The 20,858-nt window shown below is 39.9% G+C and overlaps 1 long non-coding RNA gene across 1 annotated transcript; it reads right to left on the bottom strand.

Annotated features, from left to right (window-relative positions):
- Positions 1 to 5,526: 5,526 nt before the first annotated feature.
- Positions 5,527 to 6,965, bottom strand: LOC144021006 (uncharacterized). The gene is made up of 3 exons (XR_013284028.1): positions 6,704 to 6,965; positions 6,112 to 6,344; positions 5,527 to 5,829 (listed from the first exon to the last, which is right to left on the bottom strand). It is a non-coding gene; the product is annotated as an uncharacterized LOC144021006 (long non-coding RNA).
- Positions 6,966 to 20,858: the final 13,893 nt, after the last annotated feature.

Below are 20,858 nucleotides of genomic sequence, written 5' to 3'. Positions count from 1 at the left end.
TGTATGGCGTTAGATTTGTGCCACAATTCCGCAAGCGTAATGGGAAGTACCGTGTGCAAAAGGCGTGTTTCGTGCGTACCAAAATGAGTTGTATTTTATCTGCATTTCTGCTGACTTTTATTTACTTAACAAAAGTTTTGTTATATTACGGGGTGAAGCAGCTCCCAACTGCTTTCCTGCTTAGCGGAAGACAAGTTTTCGCCCTCATGGGACCGTTGGGTGACCGTTGGGGGGGACGCTAACTTCCGAATCGAAGACTACTTTCAACATTTTCATTGCGATAAGTAGCATAAAAGTAGCATCTTTGAACTTGGCCACAATCACACACAGGTTTCCAAGACCAGCAAAATTGTATGTGATAGTTACATACATGACATTGGCATTGCATGTGCATAGTTATGATGAAGAAAAAAAAATCACCACCCCCTTTCTTTATCTTCTTGTGCATTTTTAGTGCCTAGTGCCACCAAATGTTTATTGTGTAACTAAAAGACAGAAAAGAAAAACATGGAATGCCCAAAAGCACTGTTAACTCAATGCCATAGTTACTGATGTAAGTACGTTAGAGATATTGATTAGTTATGAAAATCGTGGGAAATTACGAGATATCAGCTCTTGAATTCAATTCACGAGTTAATTTTGTTGTCATTACCTATATACTTGTGTACATAAATGCCATATCAAACAAATCACTAAAGCAGCCTTTTACCACCTAAAAGACTTCGACAGAAGGGTTGCATGCTCCATATCAGAAGAACCTTACTCATGCTTTTATTTCCAGTAGACTTGATTATTACAAAGGTCTTCTGACTGTTCTCCCTCAAAAGAGCATCACATTATAGCTGCAGAGGTTATGAAGTGGTTACCCTTAGTTGTACTAGACATTTAACATGAACAAGAAACTGTAGAAACATGGATGGTCACATTGTTTTCCCATAACTACATAAAGATGGATGGATGGATGATTGTTTCACGTTTTACAATTAATAACCTTGAGTTTTGTTTGTTTCCAATTTACCAGGTAAACCAATCCAGATTGCGCATCGTTTCTATATCCGGGTCACAGTCATCAATAAGATGTCTAAGGATAGAGAGTACAGCTGAGATGGATGGGACGGCGATGGATGGCTCCACAATAGCAGTCTACCATGCCTACTGTGTGTAAAACTTGAAATAAAAACTGCAAAGATGCACTGTAACTGAGGACGATTCATTTGATTTAAAAACAAAATGTAAAGTTTGCTGTTTGTTGATCGATAATGCATCATTAAGTGTCAATTACAAATACAATGTGTAATATATTTTCATCTGTGGAACCTCTTGGGTCTTACATTCTCAATACATCATCGTGAGTACAGTACTCTGAGGTCTTCTTGGTCAATGATGGGCAAATGTGCAGTGTGTGCACTTCCACACTTTAATCTTGAAACCATAAATGTGTCATGTACTGCATTGGCACTGTACCTGCAATAGTATTTTGGTTATTGTTTACAGGTTGTTCCGAATACAGTGTGTGTGACACTTTTTATTTTTCTAATTGTCAATGATACTGTTTGCAAGACACATTTAAATAAGTTCAGTAAAGGTGTCGACAACTTGGAGTCCAAGATTTCCCTAACTGTGTAGACGGGATCCCCATCAACCAAGGCGGAGGCGGAGGAGCTGCAGGCAGGTTCAGCGGGCTGGGAGTCTCTGGCTTGATCAGGGAGTCGTGGAACACCGGGTGAACCTTGAGAGCGGGAGGCAGTCGGAGCCTCACCGTGACCGGGTTGATGACCGCCGCAACTTCAAATGGTCCAAGGTATCTAGGACCCAGCTCCGGGAGCCGCCAGCTAAACGCAGGGGTTGGGAGGATAGCCAGACGCGGTCCCCGGGTTTGTAGACGGGCTCCGGTTGCCGCCGCCGGTCTGCTATCTGTCAGTTTTGGGCTGCGGTCCGGGTCAGCGCTGCCCGGGTTTCCTGCCATACACGATGGGCCCGGCGCAAGTGATGCTGTACTGTGGGAAGTTGTACTTGGCCCTCTTGAGATGGGAACAAGGGTGGTTGATAGCCATAGGCAGACATGAAGGGCGAACGTCCAGTGGCTGAGGAAACAAGGGTGTTGTGGGCGTATTCTACCCACGGCAGGTGAGTGGCCCATGACGTGGGACTGTTCAAACACACGCATCGGACGGCCGCCTCTAGGTCCTGGTTGGCCCTCTCGGTCTGGCCGTTGGTTTGTGGGTGGTACCCAGAGGACAGGCTGGCCGAGGCTCCCATGAGCTTGCAAAACTTTTTCCATACTTGGGAGACAAACTGCGGCCCTTTGTCCGATACCAAGTCAACTGGAAGACCATGTAGCCTGAACACATGCTTGACCAGCAGCTATGCTGTCTCCCATGACGAGGGTAGCTTAGGGAGAGCAATGAAATGGGTCAGCTTAGAGAATCGGTCTACCACAGTCAATATGACGGAGTTCCCCCTAGATGTGGGGAGGCCTGTGAGACATGCGACCATGGTCGTGAAGCAGTCCTGCTGGTGGACGGCGGGAAGACTTATTGCAGGCACACGCCGTGCAGGCCCCAATGAAGTCTGTGACGTCCCTCTTCATGTCAGGCCACCAGAATCGCTGCGAGATGAGGGAGAGTGTCCGGTTGATCCCTGCATGGCAGGCAATCTTTGACTCATGGCCCCACTGCAAGATCTCTGGACGGGAAGAAGTAGGGACAAATAGTTTTCCTGTGGGGCACTCACCGGGGGCTGACACACCCTCCTGAGCCTCGATGATTCTCTTCTCCAGTTCCCATCTCAGCGCTCCCACAAAGCAGTGCTCAGGCAGAATGGGTTCGACCCTGGAATTGTCAGTCATCGGCTCATGGAGTCGGGACAGCGCGTCTGGTTTCTGGTTCCGGGACCCCTTGCGATAGTTCACAACAAAGTTGAATCTGGTAAACAGCATTGCCCATCGTGCTTGTCGGGAGTTCAGTCTCTTTGCAGAGCGGAGGTAGGCCAAGTTTTTGTGGTCGGTGAATATGGTGAATGGCTCCTTGGTTCCTTCCAGCAAGTGTCTCCACTCTTGGAGAGCCAGGACGATGGCCAGCAGCTCCCGGTTTCCCACGTCGTAATTCACCTCTGCCGGGCTCAGTCGCCTGGAGAAGAAGGCGCAAGGGGGGAGCTTCTGGTCGACTGGGGACTGCTGGGAGAGGACCGCCCCCACTCCTGAGTCCGAAGCATCCACTTCGACCACAAACGGAAATGTTGGGTTAGGGTGCGTCAGCACGGGTGGTTTAGCAAATAACTGTTTTAACTCTGTAAAGGCGACGTCTGCGCTAGGGGTCCACCTAAATGGGACCTTGGCAGAAGTCAGTCTTGTTAGGGGCGCGGCCCTTTGACTACAGCTTTTAATAAAACGACGGTAAAAGTTAGCAAATCCCAAGAACCTCTGTAATTGTTTTCTAGTCTTGGGAGTGGGCCAATCAATCACAGCCCGAGTCTTGATGGGATCAGCTCGCAACTGACCCCCCTCGATTATGAACCCCAGAAATTGGACTGACTTGGCATGAAACTCGCATTTCTCCGCTTTAACATACAGCCGATTTTCTAGTAGCCGTTGTAGAACCATTCGCACATGCTGGCGGTGCTCTTGTAGGTTGCGTGAAAATATCAGAATATCATCAAGATACACAAAGCAAAAGACATTAAGCCTGTCCCTCAGGACATCGTTAATTAGACACTGGAACACGGCAGGCGCGTGAGTTAGACTCATAACTAGCAAATATTAACTAATGATTAACTCATGACTAAGAAATATCCATTACTAATCATTAAAATGCATAAACAAAAGATGATGTCATGAGGAGCAAATATGAACTCATATTGAAGTTCAGTCATTTGTAACTATTGAAGAATTATGAACAAATAATTTCCAAATATTAAACTAATGATTAACTCATGATTCAGAAATGCCATTACTAATAATTAAAATGCACAAGTAAAAGATGAAGTCATGATGGGCAATTATTATTATTATTAGAGTTCATGTTGAAAAATGTGTATTTGTGGTATAGGTCGCTTGCACATCGTAATGCATCATGGGAGTTTTTTCTTCGGGCGCCATCTTGGGTGTCCGCCGGTTCACAAAGTACACTCGTGAGTTACACGGTAGAGCTTATCAACCTGATGTCATTTACGCAGTATTTTCACGATTTACCGGAAGATCAAAAACAACGATACAGGCAGAAGGTGTCTCTGTGTGGTGGGATTGATCCTAATTACGTCCTGACCAAGGGTGATTTCTTTTTGACGGAGAAAGCTTGCTGGCCAAATGTGACTTCTCTGGACATTTTTCACTACCTCGTGTTGACAACATGCTCCATAACACGCCAACAAATCCCTGGAGGGTTACAATTATTTTGTAAGCGGGTGGATACAGAGTGTAAACTTTAACATCGCATCAGAAGAAACTGTTGCTGTTGCACGTAAGTAAACCACATGGTGTTGGTAAATCTGCACACAAAAATGTTGATTTGTTCTCAGGCTTCCTGTTATCATTGTGTTTACATGCACAGCTGGGTTTACCTGATGTGGTTTTTCTAATCATTTTATAACAGGCAAATATGGCAGAGCGTATAAGAATAAAAAGTAACTATGCACAGCCTCCCCGTGGCTTAATTAAATTTAATGCTACCCTTTCACTAGTTACATGTTACTTAATCAACTTATTCTAAATGGTTAAGGTTAACCACTCTCAGAGGACGGATTTTTAGTTTCAGTTTCCAGTACAATAAAACGTGTTCATGGTAACTACTGAGCATACTGACAGCTTTTCTTATGATCTCACGGTTAAGGAGGCTGTCACAACACCCAATTTCTGTCTGGTGCCGGATGGCAACAATTCCCATCACTTGTCACGACAACACCAATATTATTACCAGGTATGTATGGCTTTACTTTTTGTAGTTTCTTATTTAATTCTATGTTTCATATTTTCATTACAATGTTTGTAATATTTTCAGATTCAGGCACAGATGAGTTTAACTGGACGGGACTTCTGCGACTTTGTGGTGTGGACAAAGTGTGATTGAGCGAGTCCACCCAGATCGCTCGTTTTGGCCAGCTGGAAAAGCCAGAGTTTTTTTTTCCCAAAGTCCCCTCCTTACCTGAACTGCTCGGGAGAGCATTTACTAGATCAGCAGTGGACTTCCAGTGTTCCTGCTCAGCTGCTGTCACCTACCACTTGCTCATGTACTTCAAAGAAGCGGAATAAAGTAGTTTTTTGTGCTGCAGCAGATTGTAAAATCAAATGATATCACTTGAAGTGTGCCAATCTAGACTACCAAAAGGACAGTGGTTTTGTGACAAGTGTGAAACAAGGATTATTGGGAAAACTGAAACACAGTACTGGTACTTGTCTTACATTAAACAAATTTAAAAGAGAGCAACTTTTTCCTCTGTACATAGTATAATGAAAGTCATTGCGTACCCCATCAACATTACATCATACCGTCATCAGGATGGTAGGCACCTGTGCTAAAATAAATACATTAATTAACAGTTAAATTTTATCCCTGAAATTACTACATCTAATCATTATTCACTTCATTTTTTGTGCTTTTAGAAATAATAGAGATTTATGCCATTACTTTAAGAGGGACCATATTGCACATTGAGTCAAATCCTGTCATTTGTCTTATGTATAGCTTTGTAAACAAACCCAACAATAGAATTTGTATAATCGCTGCCTTTATTAGCGCCAAACAAACAGTCGCATGTTGTCCTCCTCCAATGCTTTGATGCTCGCCTTCGTTTCCATCATGTCATTGGCAATCAAGTCGGTGTGGCATGAGATCCCTAAAGAAATAATAATAAAAAATAAAAAAAAGATCACAAAAAAATACGGTACCAGTAAAAGGTTTAATATAGTACAGTAGTATAGTTTTTTTGTCAGTGTAAAAGAAATGTACACATTTTGTTGCATTTTTTAATGTATGAACATTGCTACAGGCAAATACTTATTTCTATAAACACTTCCAAATGTCTCTAAAATATAAGGTGCGTGTACACACACAAACATAAACACATACATTCACTCATGCATACAATATATCATGTAATGAATTCTGAGTGGCATACCAGAGTCAATGATGTAAGCAGTACTTGAGGGTACAGGTTACTGGAGCCATCTGGCTGCATAACTGCAACAAACTCTCTGCCACTTCGAGTCGTCTTTTCTTTGCTTGTCTCTCCTGTGCACGTTCATATCTTGGCACCGACTGGGCTGAGACATAGATGTTGTAACTTGGGACCCAACTTTAATGTTGGAGCCCAGTCGGGATGATTGGACAGAAAAACGGGCGTAGGGCGACCTGTTAAAATAAACAAATATATAAACAAATAAAATATGGAAAGACTGGTTATTTTGCCGTAGTAGGGTGGCCGTGAATAAGTTCTTTAGCATGATGTGTAGGCTACCGGGGGTCTGTTTTCTTGCATGTTATCGGCATTAAGAGCCCAAGACTAATCAATCCAATTTCAGCAGTAAACACTTTGCACTGGCACTACTTGGGTGAAAATGTTCGATGTTAGCTTTCGGCTAACGTCCGCTAGCCAGCTTGTACTACCGAACTTGCTTACTCATGAATCCAAAACATAAGCAACTTGCCCATATATGGGCGGTCGAAACGTTATTAATCCTCATGCATTAAATAAAGGTAAACAAGCTTACCGCTCACAAAGTGATGGCTGCACACACGAGCCCAAAGTAACGACTTCCCTCCGGAGTCCGCACTCCTCTGTCTCCAGGCCCTGGTTCCTAGTTATTTTCGGAATTCGGAAGAAAGGCCGACCATTTTCCCCCTTGGCTTTGTTCGAACAGCCAACGATGCAGCAACAATGTACCATTTTAAACGCAGACAACAAACGTGATAGATACGTGTTAGACCGAATCACTACGTAAATGGAGGCCACCCAGCATGGCGACTACGACAAATCCGAGGCGGAAGTGACGACATGTGCAAGCGACCTATTGACTGTAATATTTTTGCAGATCCAGTCTAACGTTCAATATTGATGTTTCCACCAATATTTGTAGATTGCTATCATTTATAACTTATGTGAACAAATTATCTGCAAATGCCTTCCCAACCCCTATTCTATATGTGTTATCATGAACAAACTATATTTTCACATCAACAATTCATTTACTCATCTTTTTTCAACCCCTATTCTAAAGTGACAAATGTATCTTTCAACATGAATGGTGTCTTCACAGGTGTGTATTGGCACTCATGACCTTGACCTTAGTAAATATATTGCGATAAATAAGAAAAGCTTGTAGGAAGCAATAGGGTATGCAGAATACACCATCTTGCATCTTCTTCATATGTTCTATGTAATGGTCAGTGGCGTTCCTAAGCAACTTGGCACCCTAGGCAGGATTGCTGGTTTACATCAACCATTCAGAGTATTATCTCAGTATCATGAATCTGGACTTGCAGAAGTTAGGTTTACATTTCACAAGAATTGTTTTTTTTTTTTTTTTCCTGGTGTGCTTTGCTTTCCTTTCATTGTTGATGGTTCTGATAACTGGTTGTGATTATACACAACAATATGAGAGAAAATTTACATCCACATTAATTTGTTACTGATGAAATCTGCATTTAGAGCATCTCCCACACTTATTTTATACTTATTGGTACAACCATACGTTTAGGGCTGTACGATATGTTATTTTATTTATTTATACTTATTCTATTTACTTATTCACTTCCCTACATCTTGTTATATTATATATATATATATATATATATATATATATATATATATATATATATATATATATATATATATATTGCTTTTATACTTACCTACATATATTTACTAGAATTAATTTTCTTTTCTTTCAGAAAGACTGATTTCTATTCCATGCACAGCACTTTGTATGCAGCAATGGATGTTTTAAAGTGCTTTATAAATAAGGTTGAGTTGAGATATGTCGATAATATAGAGAAACGACATATGGGTGCAGTGAAAAACTAAGCAAAATATCAATCCAAAAGGATGTGTAAAGTGCTGTTTTTTAATTAGAACTTAGTGACAGTCATCAACATTAACAAACTTGGCAATAAAAACAGAGAATTCAACTTACATTGCACTGCAACTGTGCTTTAGTGATAAATAATTGTATGCTCCAAAGTTTTTGTTGTGTTTGTGTGACTGCGTGGGTCTGTTAACCGCATAGTGTGTATTGCTACAATTCGTCCATGCTGTGTGGCTTGACTAATCAAAACAAAAGTTTGCCACTCACTTGTCAACATTGTTTAGTGGACCAGTGGACGCAGGATTCCCAGCAAAGTCAACTGTGTCATCCTGGATCGAGGTTTGGCGTTTGGTGGTTATGTCAGCGCCGGCCGGCGAAAGCGCACTACTATCTAACCCGGAAGTAAATTCGGCTAATGCACGTCTCTAGCGCGTGCATCTCCCCCCACCTCACCCTCCCAATCCCGATTGTCATTGGCTAGCCGTAGTTGTCAATCAAAGCTACATCTGAAAGGAGGTATGTGGTTGGCTGGCCATGCTTTACTTGAAACAGAAGGCGCAAGTTTACGTGACTGACAAAGGATTTAAAAACAAAAAAAAACTCCTCTCCCTGTCGCCCCTTTTGCTCACGAGTGCCGCTAGCATTTGCCTAATCCGCCTAATGGTAGGAGCGCCACTGATAATGGTTGTGCCTTGCTCAGTAATGAAGAAAGTGCTGAGAAGACACAAAGCCAAGGCCAAGGCAAAATGTGGGAAATGAGTGAACCAAATATCAGATTAAAATGATTACTCCATAAATTGCAGCCACCAGTCAGGATTTGAAAACACAGACTGAAAGCGGACTGTTAAATGTGACTCATTGCTGGAAAAACAATTCATGAGCGCAAAGTGTTTCACAAGGTTAGCAGAAATCACCAGAAGTATGCGACCCTTTGATGCATTGCAGCCTCTGTGGTTCAATCGACGGATTTGTTATTCAGCACTTAAACGGGAGACATTAGGCATGGAAATTGGGGCGTGAGGCTAATTGGTCCTATTAAAGAGCAATAAGGAGAAGCGCTTCTCTGAGAGTCAACACAAAAATTAATGAAGCACCAAGCACAGAGCTTAGCCATGCTTGCCTCAATTATCTTGTTTTCATTTCGCAGAAGGGGGCATTTAATAGCAGGAAATAATTCCGTCTGTGGGAGTCACTTGTACTGCTTACATCAAATTGAGGTCATATTGAAAGACTTGCAATTGGTAAAAAGCAGAGGTAGATAACAGCAGTCATTAGTGAGGCGCTTTCACTCGCAACAAAATCATTTTGCATTTCTTCCCACCCTATAGGTTGTTCCTGGCAATTTGGCACAAAAGGTATTTATTGTTCATAAAGCACTTTGAATTTTGCCTCCAACATATTTTTACTGCAGCCATTTCCTTGAAAGTTTGTCTTTTTGACAGGCCAAATAGCACATTAATTTCCCAGAGTCTTCATCAAAGGCAAAGACCGGTGAAACCTCAACACATAATCGGTGCATTACATCCCCGCCAAACCTGAAAATCAATTTGTGCATGGATTTATCAGCACAATGGGGAGGGTTTAATCAGACTCAAGCAGCTAGTTGCTGTTGAACTGTCTGGAATGGGGCAGGTGTAACCCTCCATCCTCCACCGGCACTCTCCCAACCGACTCTATTTTCACAGCCTCTTGGGGCTCGGGCTTTGAAAGGAAAGCCATCCAGGAAAATTGCTTGCATTTTTCCTCAGCGAAGTGTTGAGAGATGGACATTGACTGTCACATTCCCACTTCTCCTTCCTTCTGTGTCCACTTTTCTGTGGCATTCCAGGTGCTTTGTTGAGGTTCTATTCACGAATGCGCTTTCATGGAAACTTGACTTCCATTCCGAGCTTTTGACTTCCTACAACTTCAATCGGAAGCACACAATTCTCTGGCCGGTCCTTTCATCAAACGAGGAACAAGTTATTCCGTCGGCTCTCGTCTCTTGCACCACAACCTTCGTCTTGGCTTTTATCCACGTAGTCGCACTAATTTCTACATGCATTGCGTTAATTGGCATGTCGTAGTTGGTGCTATTGTAAACATGGCAGCGCGAGCATAAAACGGCACCAGTCACTCCCCAGGCTAAGCTGGTGTATGAGGCAGGCAGGGGCTGCTGCCTATTGTGCCGCCGAAGCCTTTGTAGATTTGCAGCGGGCCCCCGTTTAATCGCCTTCTCATACACCGCGTGTCGACTCGCTTTGCATATTTAATTGCCAGGTAAAATCACTGTTGACAATCCATTTAATAATTTGATTGTACAGTAACCGTAAAGAGTGTGAGAAGGGAAAAGGAAGGAATGAATGGGGATAGGGAGAAGGCGAGAAGCAGAGATAGAGCAGCAGGCAGCGCAGAAAGAAAGAAGTCTGTTGCCAGAATAGACATCAAAGCCGGGCCTTGATGTTGATGTTGAATGGGCGTTAATGGTTTCTGAAGGAAAGAGATTGCAGAGGGGAAAAAGAAAGAGACAAAAGAATGGAAAAATAAACCCTTCTTTTTCTGACAATCCCGCCAGCAATCTGAGTAAAGGCATAAACAGCTGAACCCGGTGCCAGAAAGACAACTTGGAAGAAAGTGAGACTGAGAAAAGATAGTTGCTTGCTTTCTTGTAATGATGGAAATCATTGTGAGATGGGCTTAGTTGCAACTTGGATCACTTAAAGTTGGCGGGTTAAATACCAGATGACTGAAATGATTGTCTTTTAATGTGCCACAAGGAGCTCACAGACCAACACAGATGTTTAACATCCACATCTCCAAGGCTGGATTTACACTGCAGGTCCAAGTGCCAAATAACAAACTAATTGGTTGGGGCTGTCTATTTTCATTTACATTTCAAGGGACACATCATATTAGGGCTGGGCAATATATCTTTATCATATCGATATCTAGATATAAACATTAACAATAAAGATATTTGAAATGTGACGATATCAGTCATCTGTGGACTTTTCATGCTCCGGGGCATTTTACAGCTCAGCTCAGTCAAGCCAACCAACCATATTGCTCCTTTTGAGTTGATTGACTGCTAAACCCAGCCAATCACAATACGTCCTACAAGTTGACGTCAACCAGGAGCAAAGAAATTACGGATGCGATAACATACCACATCGCCAAGAACATGATTACAAAAGTGGGATTTCAGACCAAACATTGGACAAATGTTTACCGAATTACCATCCCGATCATATTTTCATCGAGTGGAGATTTCACAACTTTATAACAAAAGTTAAATGGACGTTCAAACTGAGCTCCGCGAAATGGATTGTTGTGCCACAGCCACGGACCTGTGGTCAAGCTGGACTGAATTGTACATCAGTTTATCGATCCATTTTATAAACTCAAACTTCAATCTCAAGACCCGATGTCTACAGACGTCCTTTTCCCCCGTGGATCATAATCGGTACGTTTGTTTCATCCAATAACTTTGTCTTGGGGGGTGGGGACAACAGAATGGGCGTGTGAGGTGTGTGTAATTGAGAAAGCAAATGAGAGTATGAGATGGCATTTAAAAAAACTGCACATTCCACATAAGATTTCATTATTGTCGAGCTTGTCAATATTGACTGTTAGTAAGTTAGAATTTTTTTTTAAAATGGGCACTTTCGACTTATTTATTTATCTATTTTTATTGCTGAGCTGGTCATTGTTGATGACTGTTTACTATGATGACTATTTAAATTAAACAAAAACAGCACTTTTGATATAGGGGGCCTACAATGTTATTTGTTATGTTGACTTGGTCAATGTTATTGATTGCCAGTTAGTTCTAAATAAAAATTGCACTTTGCACATCTTTTTGATTGACATTTAGCTTTTTCTTGAAAAAAAAAAAAAAAATCATATTAATATCATTATCAGATTGTTATTGAGATACTGTATCTGGCATAAATATCAAGATGTGGATTTTTGTCCATATCGCACAGCCCAATATCATATCATATCATATCATATGACATAATATTCAGACAACGCATGAATAAACCAGCGTGCAGACACTCAAATTCAGTCTTCAACAGAGAACATAGAAGTATAAAATAATGCATGAATAATTAACGTTAAATATTACATGTCATTTTGTTGGCCCTCCGCTTCCATGCCAGTGATGTGGCGGCGGCGAGAGTTTCAAGTCTGAGTAGGAGTAGCTTGGACGGTGCCAGAATTACCACCATTAAATGTGTATACATAGCAAGCATACACTTTATATTGGTCAATAATATGAAAAAATAACATCCACACATGTAGAATGACCACAAGTATAGGTTTTTTGGGGGGAAAAAAAGAAAAAAGAAAAAGATGTTTACCAAATTGCGACTTATGTTTCAGCCCAACACCAGCTATGTCCAAATTTTACCTTTTAAGAGCAAAAAAAATCAGAATTGTGTCATTTGAATAATTTTTGTCATTGTGACTGTAGTATAAGCCAACTGATAGAACATATAATGAACATACAATATATGACCTGTTATAATGTGTATTACTTTAAAGAGAAGTCATGCTATTACATGCTATTTTTTATTGTTCAAACTAACTGATCATCCTCCACTTATTTTTGTAGTGTCAAAATATTACATCACCTTATCTCAAAATCTTTGGCTTCCCACCGACTTGTAAAAATATTTAAACGCTAAACAAAGTTTATTAATGCAACTTTGGTGTAGGGAAACAACTGACATTAAAATTGGCTCCAACTAGTAGTCGAAAGGGAATTATGTACAGGGGGCATCTCACCCAACTCTACGTGTTTTGGGAAAAGCGCTATCAGCCTGGCAAACTGTACTGACTTCATAAGAAAGCCTGTTGACTTCAGCACCACATTCCATTCATGAATGGACCAATGAGCAAATATTGTGTACAGGCAGTGCTCATGGGAGATGTACTTGTAGTGTCACGTTGCATTTAATTGATTATTACTGAACACTAGGGGGCAGTATTTACGGAAAATAGATAAATTACAAAGATGAATTCAGAGATGAAGAAGAACATACATTATCGCAGTCTGGTAAGATGATATTTCAACTCTGTTTACTATGTAATAAAGCAAGATACGAAACTAACAAGACTGCTAATAGACCCTTCTAGCTGACATATCACTGCTTCGCTCCCACTCCGCCTCCTGGAGGGCAAGCCTCCCAGAACAAATGAATGCAGAGAGCTTGATTTTCAACGAGCGTTTTCGTTAAAAGGTGGGAAATATGTCAAGTGTCACATAAAAACGTCCAGAGTAGGACACTACATTACTGCGACTCATTGAAACCAGTTGTTTGGAGCCGCTAGCTACAAAAAATTGAGTTGGTTGGAGGGCAAAGTGGAAGTGGAAGCTTAAGGTAGCTATGTTGTTTTTGTTTGAAACAGTACATCGATCACTACTACATGGTGTAAATTGTCATCCATTAAATCGTTCATTAAATTGTGTCCGGATATACTCGTCTTGCTATATCGAAGTCTTCAAGCTTGCTAGCTAACAAACAGACGGCGCGTTTACAACACATTCCTCAACAGAGATCAAGCCTGAGTTAAAGTGTTTTGATAATCGTGTTAAATCTTTTTTTTTTGTTCAAAATTACTTGAATACTTATGCAAAAAAAAAAAAAAGTATGGATGTTTCACTAAAGATACTATGGCACAATCAGAGGTTCATGGTATGAACCACTGTATATGAAAAAGAGAAAACTACCTGATATAAAATGATCTGAGCGTATTCTTGTACTTTTTGTGCGTGCCAAGCAGTTGCGTCGTAGTTTCGCACGAGCCACTGCGGTCGTCTTTCACTCCTCACTGTTTTCTGCCTGGTTTAGAATCACTGCCGGCAGCTGTAAGTGCTCTCATCTCTCTTTGAGCCATTAGAGCATCTGTAGGCCACGCAAAGGTTCATCATAGCATTGATTTATCAACTGTTTGTCCTATTTTCTAGGTCACACTGAGTGTTTTCTAATTCACTCGCATTGACGGCCTGCCCTCCACCGGAAGGGGCGCAATTAAACGTGACGTCACACTAGAAGGGTCTATACCAAAAAATTAGAAAATAAAACTGTGATAGGAAAACTGACATAATTTATCACACCATCGCTTACCTTTTTTTACTGTGTGCCATGCAGTGTGCACCACCCGATCAGCTTTCACGATGACAATGAGAGGACTACGTTTATCTTCTGAAGATGGCACCACGCAGACGTTTTTTACCCCAAATTGAAGCGTTCAACCAACATGAACTAAAATATCAAAAATAATAACAATGACACGAAAACAGCATTAGAAGACACCTGTTTACACAGTTTATCAGTAGAGTAAAAAAAAGAAAGAAGTTTATTTGGTTTTGAGTTACTCTGTAAAGACACATCCAATCCCTGCACTCAGTTCAAGTGAAATAACAAACACTATATCACATCCATCCGTCAAAATATTGTCCCCTGTTTAATGATTCGTGCAGAGGAGGTTGGCAGTGGTGTGTGTGAACCTAGCAGGCTTGATGCTGCTTAGATCTACTCATCCAAAACCACCTTGATCTGCTTTCGACCAACATTGTTGAAAATGTATTGTATTTCTCTGTCTGTCTTTCTGTTTGTCTGCCTGCTTGTCCATCTTTCACTTTCTGTCACTGTCTCTTTCTGGCTCAGTCTCTCTCTGATTCTCAGTGATGATTCTGTCACTGTTGTAACTTTCCTGATATAGGCTCTACATCAGGGGTGTCAAACATACGGCAAAAATTGTAATGTCGTATCAATTAATCAGCCAGCCACAATTAAATATATAAATTTGTAATTTCACAAGCAGTCTTCAGATGAGTAATGTAACTTGTACATGGAATCGCCGTGGAAGTCATTATTTTACACACAAATTAAAGTTTGTTTAAAAAAAAAATGTTTTTGTTTTTTTTAATTACAGACCAACATAAATGTGTTAAATACGAAACAAATTCAATCACTTGTAACACAAATACATATGACAGGGATTAACGTCCTTATAACTTGATTAACTGTGCCACACAATGCATTCTGGGAACTATATATATGCAAAACGGGTAGATTTAACACGTCTGGAACTCATACAGGCAAAGTGTTGCCACGTTTCATTTGCATTTGTGTTATATTTTTAAAGAATAGATGAATAGAATAGATAGTTGAGCTCCGTAATTTAGGGCTGGCCCAAAAATCTGCGTATAATTGACGGCAATTGTTTTTAAGTTATATACAATTATTTTACCAATTTGGCCCACTTATTAATATATTTTCCTCCATGCGGCCCCTGAGCTAATATAAGTTTGACACCCCTGCTCTATATCAAGGCTCACAATAATTGCATCGCAGTCTGTGAGTCGAATTTTGCATTTTTCACCTCAATCAAAACAACGAATGGGCGTTTATGCGGGAAAATGCAGAGCCAGGAAGAGTGAACATGGTGATCGTTACGAATATTTCAAAAAACATAATCAGAGTGGACGCCGCTACCAAGAGTTTTTTAGATATCCCTCCACTGCAAACACAGCAGCCCCGATACCCTCGGCACTGTAGTTTCTTTCTGGTTGCTTGTACTACTTGAAGAGAACACTTTTTGGTTCATTTATTTTAGGAGCATCCATTTGTCTCCGTTTCTGTCTGTAACTGTGCCAAATTGTGACAGTGGTGGACAGGCGCCTATTTTGTTAAACTACCCCCTGTGTTGCGTCTCAAACCAACTTCAAGGAAAGCCTCTGTTCTTTGTGAAAGATGGAGGTTTGGGTCCAAACCACTGTCAACAAGGGGAACAATTTGGCTGGTACGGGCCATATTTACAGATTGGTGAACCACAGCTGAATTTAGCATAGTTCTTTTGTCAGTAAACACCGCAAGACTGCATCGTTTTCAGATCACAAGAGGAGTAACAGGGTTAAAATGGACGCCTCGTGGTCCAAAGGTGGTCAGCGTTGTCCATCTTGTCCTCCATTGTTTAACCTTGAGAAAGTCCAAAATTGTCTGATAACATTAGATTGTCATGGTACACCGTCTTGTTGGCATTCCACACTGACCGAGTGGAATGTGACCACTCCAAAGGCTTCGTCTGTGGCCTCAGATGGAGGCTGCGGGGTGTGTTTCGAATGAGGTTCAGCACTTCCAAGACGACAGAAATTAAGCCATTTTCCACATGAATGCGCAAACATAACTCTGCTTGGGACAGACTGTACTCACAGAAACAATGGTAGCGGCAATTTTGATATCAGGAGGTTTAAATGCATCATTTGTTCACAACAAGTATTTGCTTTCTACGGTCCAGTTACTTTGTTAAGTTGGTGCTTGGTTCGGCTTCTTTTGACTTGAAAAGATTCAAAGCACACCAAAATGCACGACAACAGGCCACGTGACATCTCCCACTTCTCAGGAAAGTACACAGGGAGAATGTTTGCTATGTAGACAAGTGAGTGGAACACCCCGCGAATAATCTTAAACATTTGGCAAAATTGTGAACATTAGTAATTATGCAAGGCCACCTTTATACAGTACAGCCTAATTTCTCATATTCCTGAGTGTCTCACATTGGCTCGCCTTCTTTTCTACTGTAGTTTGAATGAGTAAAGGCCCTTGAAAAGAAAATGCAACTAAACTGTTAATAAGACCCAACAGTGGCTGTAATTTATGTTTCAACAGGTGTAAATTGATGCAAAAATAGACATGGTCCACCATTCAGGCATGTTGTGCTAAACTTGGGTTACCAAACATCCTCTTTTGGGAGTGGTATATAAAGTCATTAAAACGTCAGTTTTTCATTGTTTTTCACGGGACCAATTAGAATGTGTTGAATTTGACAGACACTGCGTGACAAATGAGAAACGGAGACGCAGAGTGTAACGTGTGGTTCCCGCGAAAAGGTGGATTTGTTTGTGCATGTTATTATATAAGTATATTTTTTTCAAAGAAAAAGGTGAGCAATTCATGTACTTCACTTACTGTGTTCAAATAAGTTGTATCGCCAGTTCAGAGTTTGAGCTCATGGAGTGCTCTGTGCTCTCAAACCGGAGATGTGGTCATGGTGTGGGTTCAATCCCCAAGTTGGGTCAAAAAAACAAGTTGATCGTGGGAGGTTGGCTGCTTGACAAGTACATAATGGAGCAAAAAATGGCTTACAAGTTCCAATATTGTCATTATTCATTAGTCAAACAAGACTTCAAAAGGGAGTTGTGGTTTTTGCTTTATTTGCGCCTTAAAATAGTTCAAATGTATGGCATTTTTGAGTAAACATTGAGCATCATTTAAGTGTCTCGAGGGAATTTAAATGTGGTCAGAGACTGTCGAAGTTTGAGTAATATGAAGAGAAATATTGTATATTATATTGTATATAATACTGTATTGTATATTGTAGTTTTCTCAAACAGCATCTGTAATAAACTAATGCTGCATTCGAGGATGGTTGGAAGTCGGACTTTTCCAAGTTCAAACCAGGAAGTGTGTACGGGAACGCCCCCATTGAACTCGGAAATTCCACTGGTGAAGTCGGAAAAAAAAAAAAAGGACCCCGACTTCACCGACAGACTACAAGTGACGTCACTCTACAATGGTCTCCCCTTTGGAAACACAGACCATGAATGGTAAAACACAATTTACTTGAGTATAAAACTAGATAGCTTTCTTCATTCATAAACATTCGACATAACACAACGTATGTGACAGTATGCCACTATCTCCCAGCATGAAATTTTACGGTGAACTACTGAACTGTATGGAATGCTTTTGAAATAAGATAAAAACAATAAATGAAGCAAAATTATGAGAAGGTAAGTTTGCTAGAGGTCAAAATTAGTTTTAAGAACCAAAATAAAAAACAAATTACCACTATCCGCCATTTTGGTTGTTTACTTTCGCCTCGAATGCTTTCTGAGTAACTGGGAAAAAAACAACTCAGATATTTCCAGCTTCTGACCATCCTCGAATGTGACACAACGACACTACAACTCCCATGAGCACCGCCTACACACTGTTTTTTCTCATTGGTCCATTCATGAACCATGAATGCTTTTTTCGTTTCTTTTTCTTTTTTTTTTTGCTGACATCTCCACTGAAAATGAGTCAGAAAACGAATGGGTTGCATAATAATATGTTTTGTCACCGCAAAAGACAAAAGTTGTCTTTTGTGGTCAGGACAAGCAACTTAAAAGTTGAAACATTTAAGGACCATGAAATGTCTCTTGGTCATGATTAGGGTGCATTGCGACTAAACAGATTAAATCTTCATCGAATGTGGCGGTGGTGTCTGAGTCAGCAGTTTGACGACGCTGTTCCCCAAATACATCCATTCTTTGCAGACCAAATCTTGCGCTATCACAGACCACGTGGATGTGTTTAATTTAAATGTGTTTGTTAATTAAAAAGTGCAGTTTGGAGTTGCTAGAAAAAAAAAACGTGCTAGCTAATGCAAAACAAATGCAAACTAATATGGCGTTTTTTTTCAAACAGCATCAAACAAACCTTCACTCTTCTTGTTGAGTGTGAGAAAGCTGGATTAGTCTTAAATTAACATTTTTCAATTTGAGAATCAATTAAGGAAGTCTCCTTGCAGAGCCGCCGTTCGTCAGCACACTAACATAGACTTTACTTTGTGCGTGTTTTATTTATTTTTTCATGATTAAATTTATGCCCTGCGATTGGCTGGCAACCAGTTCAGGGTGTAAACCACCTACTGCCTATAGCCAGCTGAGATAGGCTCCAGCACCCCCCACGACCCTTGTGAGGAGCAAGCGGTTCAGAAAATGGATGGATGGATGGATGATTCAATTTGTGTTTTATCCATTATGAATGAGGTAAAAGCCATAAAAGGTCGGTTTTCCCGAATCCAGTGCTGTCTACTTGTTACCAAACTTTGGAGTGAGATTTTTATTTTTTTTTTCTTAATTTATTGAACATATAAACAGATGAACAGCAGAGATAAATAAAAACAAAACAAAACAACAACAATCAAAAGAGAAGAAAATCCCAATAAAATAATCATTCAATCAATCATAACTTACATGTTCAAAAGGGAGTAGGAAGAAGTTAGAAACGTATCTAGTCCTACCCCTTTTACTAAATATATTTAAACTTATTTCATTATTAATACAATTTTAATTTACTATTATTAAAAATAATAATAATAATAAGTGAAATATATAACCCAAGTTATATATATACACAAGTGCACTTAAACATATTCACATTTACCAAAAACATATATACATAAATTTACTAAACATATACCATAATACCTATCTAGATCATTTACACATAAATAAATAGATAAGAGCTCAGAATTGTTCATTCGGTAGTCTTACCGATTCAACGTCTTATCATCATTGCCTTTTTTTTTTTTTTTTTTTTTTGTGTGTGATTCGATTTTTAAACTTCCATTTTTAATGGAAAAATATTCAACAAAACGTCTGACTTTGGGTTAGGATTCGCACCTTGAGCATGGAAGAATGTTATATGAACGGAACATTAAGCCTTAATATTTTATTTTAATGCTGTTCAAACATGAAACAGATTACAACCTCTATAAGACTGAAATTTCAGATAAATAAATAATACATTTTCATATAAATCTTACACTCTACAAGCTTACTGATTAGTATTTTCTAAATTTGAATGAAAAAAAATCGCAACAGTCGACTTATAAATTCGTATCGGGATTAATCGGTATCGAATCGAATCGTGACCTGTGAATCGTGATACGAATCGAATCGTCAGGTACTAGGCAATTCACACCCCTAATAAGGACTGTGTCTAATTTCAAATAACTTCTGAGTACTGTGGCAGAGTAAATTGTTATAAACTTTATACATTATTTGTGCTATTTTAAAATCCACCAAGTCATAAAATTTCATTGCATTTAATTTAATAAATAGTGGATGTGTTGGTTCTGTATATTTTGATCGATTAATAATTCTTATAGCTTTCTTTTGCAATTTGAAAACGGTGTTAGTATTTGTTTTATATGCCATTCCCCATAATTCCACACAATAGGTCAAATATGGTAATAATAGTAGAGATAGACTGATATGCTTTTTTCAGGACCGATACCGATTCCGATTATCGGTAGTATTTGAAGCCGATATTCATTTGCAGTAAAAGTTAAAATGTTGGCACCAAATTTTGGAATAATGCAAACCCTAACCGTTCTTTACAATGGATTCTCACACTGCACTTTTCATTTTACATCCTTCTATCTGCAATAAGACGTTGGTGGCGGGGGGAGTTAAATGTGGGGGCCAATGTGACATTACCTTTTATAGCATTTGGGATACTTGTAGTTTTATTCTATAAATGTTATATTTTTATATTTTGAAGTAATAGGAGGAACTAGGGGTGTTAAAAAAAAATCGATTCGGCGATATATCGCGATACTACATCGCGCGATTCTCGAATCGATTCAATAATCGGCAGAATCGATTTTTTTTTTTTTTTTTTTTAGGATTCACACCTTGAGCATGGAAGAATGTTATATGAACGGCACATTAAGCCTTAATATTTTTATTTTAATGCTGTTCAAATGTGAAACAGATTGCAAACTGTTTGTGTACAGTGGCTCACGGTTATAAGCCTCAAGTTTTAGATAAATATATTCATACAAATCTTACAGTGTACATGTACAAATTTACTGATAGTATTTTCTAAATTTGAATGGAAAAAAATCGCAACAATCGACTTATAAATTCGTATCGGGATTAATCGGTATCGAATCGTGACCATTCGTATCGGGATTAATCGGTATCGAATCGAATCGTGACCTGTGAATCGTGATACGAATCGAATCGTCAGGTACTAGGCAATTCACACCCCTAGGAGGAACCCTGTCATTCAAA

Source organism: Festucalex cinctus, chromosome 6 (assembly GCF_051991245.1).
Source record: "Festucalex cinctus isolate MCC-2025b chromosome 6, RoL_Fcin_1.0, whole genome shotgun sequence".
NCBI classification, from domain to species: Eukaryota; Metazoa; Chordata; class Actinopteri; order Syngnathiformes; family Syngnathidae; genus Festucalex; species Festucalex cinctus.
This window is presented reverse-complemented; position numbering and strand designations above follow the sequence as displayed.